This window comes from Pristiophorus japonicus, unplaced genomic scaffold, assembly GCF_044704955.1.
Source record: "Pristiophorus japonicus isolate sPriJap1 unplaced genomic scaffold, sPriJap1.hap1 HAP1_SCAFFOLD_71, whole genome shotgun sequence".
In the NCBI taxonomy this organism is placed as follows: domain Eukaryota; kingdom Metazoa; phylum Chordata; class Chondrichthyes; family Pristiophoridae; genus Pristiophorus; species Pristiophorus japonicus.
Window position 1 is genome coordinate 771,022 of NW_027254624.1, and position 12,539 is coordinate 783,560.

Below are 12,539 nucleotides of genomic sequence, written 5' to 3' on the forward strand. Positions count from 1 at the left end.
GTTTACTGATCCCAGGCGTGTTACCAATACCAGCAAAATCGAAGCCCATGGAATAACAGGGACAGTAGCAGCATGGATATGAAAGTGGCTAAGTGACACACACACAGTAGTGGTGAACGGTTGTTTTTCAGACTTGAGGAAGTGGTGTTCCCAGGGGTCGGTATTGGGGCCACTGCTTTTTTTTAATCTATATTAATGACCTAGACTTGGGTGTACAGGGCACAATTTCCAAATCGACAGCTCACACAAAACTTGGAAGTACAGTGAACAGTGAGGAGGATTGTGATAGACTTCAGAAAGACATAGACAGGCTGGTGGAATGGACAGACATGTGGCAGATGAAACCTAACGGAGAAAAGTTTAAAAGTGATACATTTTGGGAGGAAGAAAGAGGAGAGGAAATATAAACTAAAGGGTAAAATTGCAAAAGGGGTGCATGAACAGAGAGACCCAGGAGTATATGTACACCAATCACTGAAGGTGGCAGCACAGGTTGAGAAAGTGGTTACAAAGACTTATGGGATCCTCGGCTTCATGAATAGAGGTATAGAGTACAGAAGTGTGGATATTATGATGAACCTGCATAAAACTCTTGTTCGGCCTCAACTGGAGTATTGTGTCCAATTCTGAGTCATCGTCATCATAGGCAGTCCCTCGGATCGAGGAAGACATGTTTCCACTCTAAAAATGAGTCCTTAGGTGGCTGAACAGTCCAATACAGAAGCCACAGTCCCCATCACAGGTGGGACAGATAGTCGTTTAGGGAAGGGGTGGATGGGACAGGTTTGCCGCACGTTCTTTCTGATGCCTGCGGTTGATTTCTGCATCGAGGTGGATGCTCTTCCTCCACTTAGGGCGGTCTTTAGCCAGTGACTCCCAGGTGTCAGTGGGAAGATGTTGCACTTTATCAGGGAGGCTTTGCGGGTGTCCTTGTAACGTTTCCTCTGCCACACCTTTGGCTCGTTTGCTGTGATGGAGTTCTGAGTAGAGTGTTTGCTTTGGGAGTCTCATGCCTAGCATGTGAAAAATGTGGCCTGCACAGCAGAGCTGATCAAATGTGTTCCGTGCTTCAATGCTGGGGATGTTGGCGTGGCCGACGACGTTGGTGTGTCTGTCCTTCCAGGGAATTTGTAGGATCTTGCAGAGACATCGTTGGTGGTCTTTCTCCAGCAACTTGAGGTGTCTACTTTACATAGTCCATGTCTCTGAGGGTGGGTATTACTGCAGCCCTGTAGACCATGAGCTTTCTGGTAGATTTGGCGGCGTGGTCTTCAAACACTCTTTTCCTCAAGAGGCCGAAGGCAGCACTGGAGGCGGTGTTGAATCTTGTCATCAATGTCTGCTCTTGTTGATAAGAGGTTCCCCAGGTATGGAAAATGGTCCACGTTGTCCAGGGCCGCGCCATGGATCTTGATGACTGCGAGGCAGGGTGTGGGTGGAGTGGGGAGTGCTATTTGGCGAGGACAGGCTGGTGGAGGACCTCGGTCTTACAGATGTTTAGTGTAAAGTCCATGCTTTCGTACGCCTCAGTAAATACATCGACTATGACTTGGAGGTCAGCCTCATATGTTCGCAGACGCAAGTATTGTCCGTGTATGGTAGCTCAACGACAGAGATTGGGGAGTTTTTTGACCTGGCCTGCAGACGACGAAGGATGAATAGGTTCCCACTGGTTCTGTAGTTTAGTTCCATTCCAGCGGGAAGCTTGTTGACTGAACTGGAGCAATTCTAGCTTCCGCATTTCAGTAAGTATGCGATGGCCTTCTGAGAGCGTGCAGAAAAGATTTACGAGAATGATTCCGGGGATGAGGGAATTCAGTTACGTGGATAGTCTGGAGAAGTTGGGGTTGTTCTCAGAACAGAGAAGATTGAGAGGAGATTTGACAGAGGTGTTCAAAATCATGAGGGGGTCAGGTCAGAGTAGATATAGAGAGATTAGCTGAATCTCTTGCAGATAGCCGGCATGGGCTCGACGGGCCAAATGGCCTCCTTCCATATTGTAACCAGTCTCTGATTCTGTGATGATGAAAAATGTGTTGCCCAGGATGCTCCATCTCCCGGGCACTGGGACCCAGTTGGGAACTGAAATTTTGAAGCCCCGCCCACTCTCTATTCCTGAACCAAGATGGCCGCGCATGTGCCCTGATCACGCCATGTGCAAGATGGCGGCCCGTGACCCTGCTCCCCCAGGCCTGTCACCACGGGGCCTGTGGGATCTAATTCGGGGCCTGAGATTTATTCTGCATCGAAGCCATGCTGTACATGCCCTGGGATTGTTTGATGAGATAGTGTAGAGGGAGCTTTACTCTGAATCTAATTATTGCTGTACCTTCTCTGGTAGTGTTCGACAGGACAGTGTAGATGAAGCGTTTTAATACATACGAAAAATGACGGACAGGTAAAGACCATCTGGTCCATCAAGCCTGTCCCACACAATTGCGATATATCACAGCATATACATTCCACTCCACCCGAGTCCATGTGATCAACTGGGAGAGGCAAAAATACAGATTTTTAAAAAACCTAGACAATTTGGGGAAATAAAATCTGGGAAATTCCTCACCAACCCATCTAAGCGATGGAAACTAGTCCAGGAGATCACTCTGGCCATTCTACTCCCTGCAGTACCTATCTTCTCTAAGTGTTAATCTCCGCCGCAGGCAGAAACAAATCAAGCTTTTACTTGAAGGAATTCAGTGAGTCTGCATCCACCACATGAGAGGGCAGCTTGTTCCAGAGGTCTACTGTTCTCTGGGAAAAGAACCACCTCCTGATGTCTAACCTAGATCTATCCTTATACAACTGTAATTTTGTCCCTGGTCCTGTCTAACCTACTTAATTGAAATAAACGGTCAGCTGGAACACACTCTTTCACTTTCATTATCTTATAAACCTCAATCATATCGCCCTAAGTCTACGCTGCTCTCAGATAAAGAGTCCCAACTCTTTAAACCTATCTTGATAATTAAGATGCTTTAGACTTGGAATTAATCGAGTGGCCCTTTCCAGAACCTCAATATCACCCACCATGTGAGGAGACCCAAACTGGACACAACATTCCAAGTGTGGCCTGACTAAGGTCTTGCAGAAGGACAAAACACTACTCCTCGTCTTATTCTCAATTGTCCTATGGATACACCCCAACACCCTACTTGCTCTAACTGTCGCTTCACTGCGTTGCTCGTGTACCTTCAAGGATGTATTCACTAGAATGTCTAAATCTCTTTCTATCTCCACTATCTTTAATGCCTTTCCCTGGTGTGTGTATGAATGTTGAGCATTTGCCCTGCCCACATACATAACACTGAACTTATCGAAGTTATACATCATTTTCCAGTCATGAGGCCAGTCTCCCAATACTTCAAGATCTGCCTGAATCAGACGAGCCACTTCTACAGTTCGAGCACTCACACAGATCTTGGTATCATTTCAAATTTGTGCCCCTAACACCAAAACCCAGATCATTAATAAAAATAGTAAAAAGCAACAGTCCCAACACTGATCGCTGCGGGACACCACTGGTGACCGGTCTCCAAACAGATCCAAATCCATCTATAACTGCTCTTTACCTACATCCTGCCAGACAGTTCTGTATCCAGCTCAATATATTTCACTAATACCGGAGGCTCCGATCTCATAGAGAAGGCTCTTGTGCGGTAACTTATCAAAATGTTTTTAGAAATCTAAGTAGACAATGTCTACTGGGCTTCCCTCATCCACCAACTTTGTAACTTCTTCAAAAAATACAATTCGAGTTGTGAGACAAGAACTCTTTTTTATGAAGCCATGTTGGATTTCCCTAATAGGTCCTTCCCCTTCCAAGTATTCATATATTGCATCCCTTATGATTCTTTCCAGCATCTTACCTATTACTAATATTAAACTGATGGGCCTATAGTTACCAGGTCTGCCTTTTCACATTGTTTTAAAATGGGGACTACTTTAGCCTCCTTCCCATCTGTAGGAACCATGCCAGAGTGCAGTGAGCTATTAAACATACAGGACAGGGGCTCGCACAGCACATGTCACATCTCCCGGAGGACCCTCACACAGCACATGTCCCAGCTCCCGGAGGACCCTCACACAGCACATGTCCGAACTCCCGGAGGACCCTCACACAGCACATGTCCCATCTCCCGGAGGACCCTCACACAGCACATGTCCCATCTCCCAGAGGGGCTCACATAGCAGATGTCCCATCTCCCGGAGGGGCTCACACAGCACATGTCCCATCTCCCGGAGGGGCTCACACAGCACATGTCCCATCTCCCGAGGGGCTCACACAGCACATGTCCCATCTCCCGGAGGGGCTCACACAGCACATGTCCCATCTCCCGGAGGACCCTCACACAGCACATGCCCCATCTCCCGGAGGGGCTCACACAGCACATGTCCCATTTCCCGGAGGACCCTCACACAGCACATGTCCCATTTCCCGGAGGACCCTCACACAGCACATGTCCCATTTCCCGGAGGACCCTCACACAGCACATGTCCCATCTCCCGGAGGATCCTCACACAGCACATGTCCCATCTCCTGAAGGACCCTCACACAGCACATGTCCCATCTCCCGGAGGGGCTCACACTTCACATGTCCCATCTCCTGAAGGACCCTCACACAGCACATGTCCCATCTCCCGGAGGGGCTCACACTGCACATGTCCCATCTCCCGGAGGACCCTCACACAGCACATGTCCCATCTCCCGGAGGGGCTCACACAGCACATGTCCCATCTCCCGGAGGGGCTCACACAGCACATGTCCCATCTCCCAGAGGGGCTCACACAGCACATGTCCCATCTCCCGGAGGGGCTCACACAGCACATGTCCCATCTCCCGGAGGACCCTCACACAGCACATGCCCCATCTCCCGGAGGGGCTCACACAGCACATGTCCCATTTCCCGGAGGACCCTCACACAGCACATGTCCCATTTCCCGGAGGACCCTCACACAGCACATGTCCCATTTCCCGGAGGACCCTCACACAGCACATGTCCCATCTCCCGGAGGATCCTCACACAGCACATGTCCCATCTCCTGAAGGACCCTCACACAGCACATGTCCCATCTCCCAGAGGGGCTCACACTGCACATGTCCCATCTCCTGATGGACCCTCACACAGCACATGTCCCATCTCCCGGAGGGGCTCACACTGCACATGTCCCATCTCCCGGAGGACCCTCACACAGCACATGTCCCATCTCCCGGAGGGGCTCACACAGCGCATGTCCCATCTCCCGGAGGACCCTCACACAGCACATGTCCCATCTCCCGGATGACCCTCACACAGCATATGTCCCATCTTCTGAAGGACCCTCACACAGCACATGTCCCATTACCCGGAGGGGCTCACAAAGCACATGTCCCATCTCCCGGAGGGGCTCACACAGCACATGTCCCATCTCCCGGAGGATCCTCGGGTGGCTGCTCTATATATTTTGAAGTTTTTAATTTTTTCTTAAACAATATTCATATCTATGTTAATGTTACTGAGAAAAACTAGTATTATTAAATCTAATATTTGACCATGATCTTCAAGGGTGAAGATTGATGCAAGATACTCACTAATATTCCCGCCATACTCAGTGAGTACTTTGTAACCTGTCCTTGAACACACTTCAGTGGCCCAATACAGTCTTTAATAGTTCTCTGACACTTTACATAAATAAAAAAGTCTCTTCCCATGACTGCCACAGTTGCCGACAATTTTTTTTTCAAAACAACCTTTTTGCTGATCGAATAGCAGCTTCCGTTTTCTTTAGTTCTTTGTATTCAACACTATTTATTTCAGTGTTACATTTCTTTAATTTATAGAGACATTTCTGTTTACTTGTTATTTGTCTTTGCACAGAGCCAGTCAGCCACCTTGGCTTTTTCTTACCACATTTCCATCTTTAGATTTTGGCTACGTTAGTTTTCCACATTTCAATTCTGGAATACGTTCCATTTATATTCAACATCGGTCACATCACCACCAAGTCGGGTTGGCCAATTTACCTGTTGCAAGTCCTCTGCCATTTTGGAGACGTTTGCCCTTCTGAAATGCGGTGCGAGTTGCAGGTTCTCAGTCACTTTGGTTCTTCTGGCCAATTGGGACCCGACAATGTGATCACTGTTGCCCAGATGTTCCCCCAAATGGAGGCCTGATAGGAGGTCAGGCTCACTGCTAAACAGCACATCCAATATATAATTTTCCAAGTTCCTTCATTAACATGTTGATTCAGGAAACATTCCTGTATATTTTCAATAAATAAGAACATAAGAAATAGGAGCAGGAGTAGGCCATAAGGCCCCTTGATCCTGCTCCGCCGATCAATAAGATCATGGCTGATCCGATCATGGGCTCAGCTCCACTTCCCTGCCCGCTCCCCATAACCGCTTATCCCCTTAACGGTTAAATACATTTAAGACAGAAATAGACAGTTTCTTAATGTCCCAACTTCCACAGCTCTCTGAGGCAATGAATTCCACAGATTCACAACCCTTTGAGAGCAGAAATTTCTCGTCTTCTCAGTTCTAAATGGGCGGGCCCTTATTCTAAGATCAAGCAATCTAGTTATAGTCTCCCCCATCAGTGGAAACATCCTCTCTGCAACTACCTTGTCAAGCCCTGTCATAATCTTATATGTTTCTGTAAGATCACCTCTCATTCATAGTAACATAGAAAATCGGTGCACGAGTAGGCCATTCGGCCCTTCGAGCCTGCACCACCCTTCAATCAGATCATGGCTGATCACTCCCTCAGTACCCCTTTCCTGCTTTCTCTCCATACGCCTTGGTCTCTTTAGTCGTAAGGGCCATATTTAACTCCCTCTTGAATATATCCAATGAACTGGCATCAACAACTCTCTGCGGCAGGGAATTCCACAGGTTAACAACTCACTGAGTGAAAAAGTTTCTCCTCATCTCAGTCCTAAATGGCCTACCCCTTATCCTAAGACTGTGTCCCCTGGTTCTGGACTTCCCCAACATTGTGAACATTCTATCCGCATCTATCCTGTCACGTCAGAATATTATATGTTTCTATGAGATCCCCACTCATCTTTCTAAATTCCAATGTATAAAGGCCCAGGTGATCCAATGTCTCCTCATATGTCAGTCCTGCCATCCCGGCAAGCAGTCTGGTGAATCTTCGCTGCACTCCCGCAATAGCAAGAACACCCTTCCTCAGATTAGGAGACCAAATCTGAACACAATATTCCAGTTGAGACCTCACCAAGGGCCTGTATAACTGCAGTAAGACATCCCTGCTCCTATACTCAAATCCCCTAGCTATGAAGGCCAACATATCATTTGCCTTCTTCATCGCCTGCTGAACCTGCATGCCAACTTTCAATGACTGATGAATCATGACACCCAGGTCTCGTTGCACCTCCACTTTTCCTAATCTGTCATCATTCAGATAATATTCTGTCTTCGCGATTTTGCCCCCAAAATGGATAACCTCATATACCATTATACTGCATCTGCCATGCATTTGCCCACTCACCTAACCTGTCCAAGTCAACCTGCAGTCTTTTAGCGTCCCTCTTACCGCTCACGCTGCCACCCACTTTAGTGTCATCTGCAAACTTGGAGATATTACACTCAATTCCTGAATCTAAATCATTAATGTATATTGTAAAGAGCTGGTGTCCCAGCACTGAGCCCTGCGGCACTCCACTGGTCACTGCCTGCCATTTAGAAAAGGACCCGTTTATCCCGACTCTCTGCTTCCGGTCTGCCAACCAGTTCTCTATCCACGTCAGTATATTACACCCAATACCATGTGCTTTGATTTTGCACACCAATCTCTTGTCTGGGGCCTTGTCAAAAGCCTTTTTAAAATCCAAATACATGACTTCCACTGGTTCTCCTTGTCCACTCTACTAGTTACATCCTCAAAAAATTGCAGAAGATTTGTCAAGCATGATTTCCCTTTCATAAATCCATGCTGACTTGGACTGATCCTGTCACTGCGTTCCAAATGCGCTGCTATTTAATCTTTAATAATTGATTCCAACAATTGCCCCACTACTGATGTCAGGCTAACCCGTCTATAATTACCCACTTTCCCTCTCCCTCCCTTTTTAAAAAGTGGTGTTACATTAGCTGCCCTCCAGTCCATAGGAACTGATCCAGAGTCGATAGACTGTTGGAAAATGATCACCAATGCATCTACTATTTCTAGGGACACTTCCTTAAATACTCTGGGATATAGACTATCAGGCCCTAGGGATTTATCGGACTTCAATCCCATCAATTTCCCTAACACAATGTCCAACCCAATATGGATATCCTTCAGTTCCTCCTTCTCACGAGGCACTCTGTCCACTAGTACTTCCAGAAGGGTATTTGTGTCTTCCTTCGTGAAGACAGAACTGAAGTATTTGTTCAATTGGTTTGCCATTTCTTTGTTCCCCATCATAAATTCACCTGAATCCGACTGCAAGTGACCTACGTTTGTCTTCACTAATCTTTTTATCTTCACATATCTCTCTAAGCTTTTGCAGTCAGTTTTTAATGTTCCCGGCAAGCTCAATTTCCCCCCCCCCCCCCTTAATTATACCCTTTGTCCTCCTCTGCTGAATTCTAATGTTCTCCCAGTCCTCAGGTTTGCTGCTTTTTCTGGCCAATTTATATGCCGCTTCCTTGGATTTAACACTATCGTTAATTTCCTTTGTTAGCCACGGTTGAGCCACCTTACCCGTTTTATTTTTACTCCAGACAGGGATGTACAATTGCTGGAGTTCATCCATGTGATCTTTAAATGTTTACCATTGCTTATCCACCGTCAACCCTTTCAGTAGTCTATTTGAACCAATTCACGGATCAAACCATCGAAGTTACCTTTCCTTAAGTTCGGGACCTTAGTTTCTGAATTAAGTGTGTCACTCTCCATCATAATAAAGAATTCTACCATATTATGGTCACTCTTCCCCAAGGGGCCTCGCACAACAAGATTGTTAATTAGTCCCTTCTCATTACATATCACCCAGTCTAGGATGGCCAGCTCCCTAGTTGGTTCTTCAACATATTGGTCTCGAAAACCATTCCTAATATACTCCAGGAAATCCTCCTCCACCGCATTGCTACCAGTTTGGTTAGCCCAATCTATATTTAGATTAATGTCGCCCATGATAACTGCTGTACCTTTATTGCATGCATCCCTAATTTCTTGTTTGATGCTGTCCCCAACCTCACTACTATTGTTTGGCGGTCTGTACACAACTACCTCTAGTGTTTTCTGCCTTTTGGTATTCCGTAGCTCCAACCATACCGATTCCACATCATCGAAGCAAATGTCCTTTCTTACTGTTGCTTTAATTTCCTCTTTATCTAACAATGCCGCCCTGCCTCCTTTTCCTTTCTGTCTACCCTTCCTAAATGTTGAACACCCCTGGGTGTTGAGTTCCCAGCCTTGGTCACCCTGGAGCCATGTCTCCGTGATGCCAATTACATCATACCAGTTAATTGCTATCTGCGCAGTTAATTCGTCCAACTTATTCCGAATACTCTGCGCATTGAGGCACAGAGCTTTCAGGCTTGTCTTTCTAACACACTTTGCCCCTTTAGAATGTTGCTGTAATGTGACCCTTTTTGCCTTCAGTTTCTCTGCCCTCCACTTTTACTTTTCTTCTTTCTATCTATCTTTTGCTTCTGCCCCCATTCTACTTCTCTCTGTCTCCCTGCATAGGTTCCCATCCCCCTGCCATATTAGTTGAACTCCTTCCCAACAGCACGAGCAAACACTTCTCTTTTAACATTGGTTTCAGCCCTGCCCAGGTGCAAACCGTCCAGTTTGCACTGGTCCCACCTCCTCCAGAACCGGTTCCAATGTCCCAGGAATTTGATTCCCTCCCTTTTGTACCACTCCTCAAGCCACGTATTCATCTGAGCTATCCTGAGATTCCTACTCTGACTAGCAAGTGGCACTGGTAGCAAACCTGAGATTACTACTTTTCAGGGAGCATTATTCTGTATTTAACCCATGTTGTCCCTGTACTGGGAGTGTTTGATGGGACAGTGTAGAGGGAGCTTTATTCTGTATCTAACCCATGTTGTACCTGTACTGGGAGTGTTTGATGGGTTATTGAAGAGGGAGCCTTACTATTTATGTAACCCATGTGGTAGGTGTCCCGAGATTATTTAATGGGGCATTGTAGAGGGAGCTTCACTCAGCATGTAACCTCTGCTGTATGTGTTTGGGAATGTTTGATGGGACAGTATAACGGGAGCTTTACTCTGCACCTAACCCGTGCTGTACCTGCCCTGGGAGTGTTTGATGGGACAGTGTAGAGGGAGCTTGACTCTGTATCCAACCCGAGCTGTATTTGCCCCTGAGTGTGTTTAGTGGGACAGTGCAGAAGTAGCTTTGCTCTATATCCAACGTGTGATGTACCTGCCTGAGTGTTTGATGGGGCGGTATAGAGGGAGCTTTACTCTGTATCTAACCCAGGCTGCAACTATCCTGGGGTTGTTTGGTTTGACAGCATTGAATGAGCTTTACCCTATATCTAACGCGTGCTGTACCTGCCTGGGAGTGTTTGATGGGACACTGTAGAGAGAGCTTAACTCTGTATCGAACACGTGCTGTACTTGCCCTGGGTGTGTTTAATGGGACACTGTAGAGGGAACTTTACTCCGTATCCAACAGGTGCTGCACCTGCCCTGAGATTGTTTGATGGGACATTGTAGAGGGAGCTTTATTCTCTACCTAACCCGTGCTGTAGCTGTCCTGGGAATGTTTGATGGGAAAGTTTAGAGGGAACTTTACTCTGTATCTAACCCGTGCTGTACCTGCCCTGGGAGTGTTTGATGGGCCAGTGAAGAGGAGCTTTACTCTGTATCTAACCCGTGCTGTACCGGCCGTGGGACTGTTGGATGGTACAGTTCAGAGGGAGCTTAACTGTGTATCTAATCCGTGTGTTCCTGTCCTGGGAATGTTTGACAGGACAGTTTAGAGCGAGCTTTACTCTGTATGTGAAACGTGCTGTACCTACCCTGGGAGTGATTGATGGGCAGTGCAGTGGAAGCTTTGCTCTGCATCTAACCCGTGCTGTATCTGCCCTGGGGGTGATTGTTGCGATAATGTAGAGGGAACTATACTCTGTATCTAACCCATGTTGTACCTGTACTGGGAGTATTCGCTGGGACAGTGTCAAGGGAGTCTAACTATGCACGGAACCCTTGCGGTAGGTGCCCTAGGATTGTTTGATGGGCCAGCGACGAGGGAGCTTTACTCTGTATTTAACCAGTGCTATACCTGGTCTGGGAGTGATTCATCGTAAAGTGTAGACAGAGCTCTGTACCAAACCCGAGCACTTCCTGCCATGTGAGTGTTTGATGGGACAGTGTAGAGGGAGCTTTACTCTATATCTAACCCCTGCTGTACCTGCCCTGGGAGTGTTTGATGGGACAGTATAGAGCGAGCTTTACCATGTATGTAACCTGTGCTGTACATGCCTGGGGGTGTTTGATGAGACAGTGTAGAGGGAACTTTACTCTGTATCTACCCCTGACTGTACCTGTACCTGGAATTGGACTGTGTAGAGGGAGCTTCACTCTGTATCTAACCCCGTGCTATATTTGCCCCTGGGAGTGATTGATGAAACTGTGCAGAAGGAGCTTTACTCTGTATCTAACCCAGGCTGCAACTACCCTGTGGTTGGTTGGTTTGACAGCATTGAGTGAGCTTTACCCTATATCTAACCCGTGCTGTACCTGCCCTGGGGTTGTTTGATGCAACAGTGCAGAGGGAGCTTTACTCCGCATTTAACCAATGTTGCACCTGTCCTCGGAATGTTTGATGGGACAGCGTAGAAGGTGCTTTACTCTATATCTAACCCGTGCTGTTCCTGTGCTGAGCGTATCTAATGGCCTACTGTCGACAGAGCTATCTGTATATGACTCGTGCCGTATCTGCCCTGGGAGTGTTTGATCGGACAGTTTAGAGGGAGCTTTAATCTGTATGTAACCCGTGCTGTACCTGCCCTGGGAGTGTTTGATGGGACAGTGTAGAGGGAGCTTTACTCTGTATCTTACGCGTGCTGTACCTGCTCTGGTAGTGTTTGATGGGACAGTGTAGAGGGAGCTTTTCTCTGTATCTAACCCGTGCTGTACCTGCTCTGGTAGTGTTTGATGGGACAGTGCAGAGGGAGCTAGTCTCCGTAGCTAACCCGTGCTGTACCTGCTCTGGGAATGTTTGATGGGACAGCGTAGAGTGAGCTTTACTCCGCATATAACCCGTGCTGTACCTGCTCTGGGAGTGTTTGATGAGACAGTGCAGAGGGAGCTTTACTCCATATATAACCTGTGATGTACCTGCTCTGGGAGTGGTGATGTGAACCGAGCTGTGTCCATTCTCATTCTTGTTGAAGATGTTGGACCTTCTCCCCTGTTTGGACCTTCAGCCATGGCGATGACAGGCGTTCCCAGGTTGTGATGCTCTGTAATAAATATAATATTAATAGGAGGGTTAGAGGGAAATATTAAAATGGGAAGGAGGACATTGCCTTGTTAAACATGATACTCAGTCCCTCCTCCCCCACCAGTA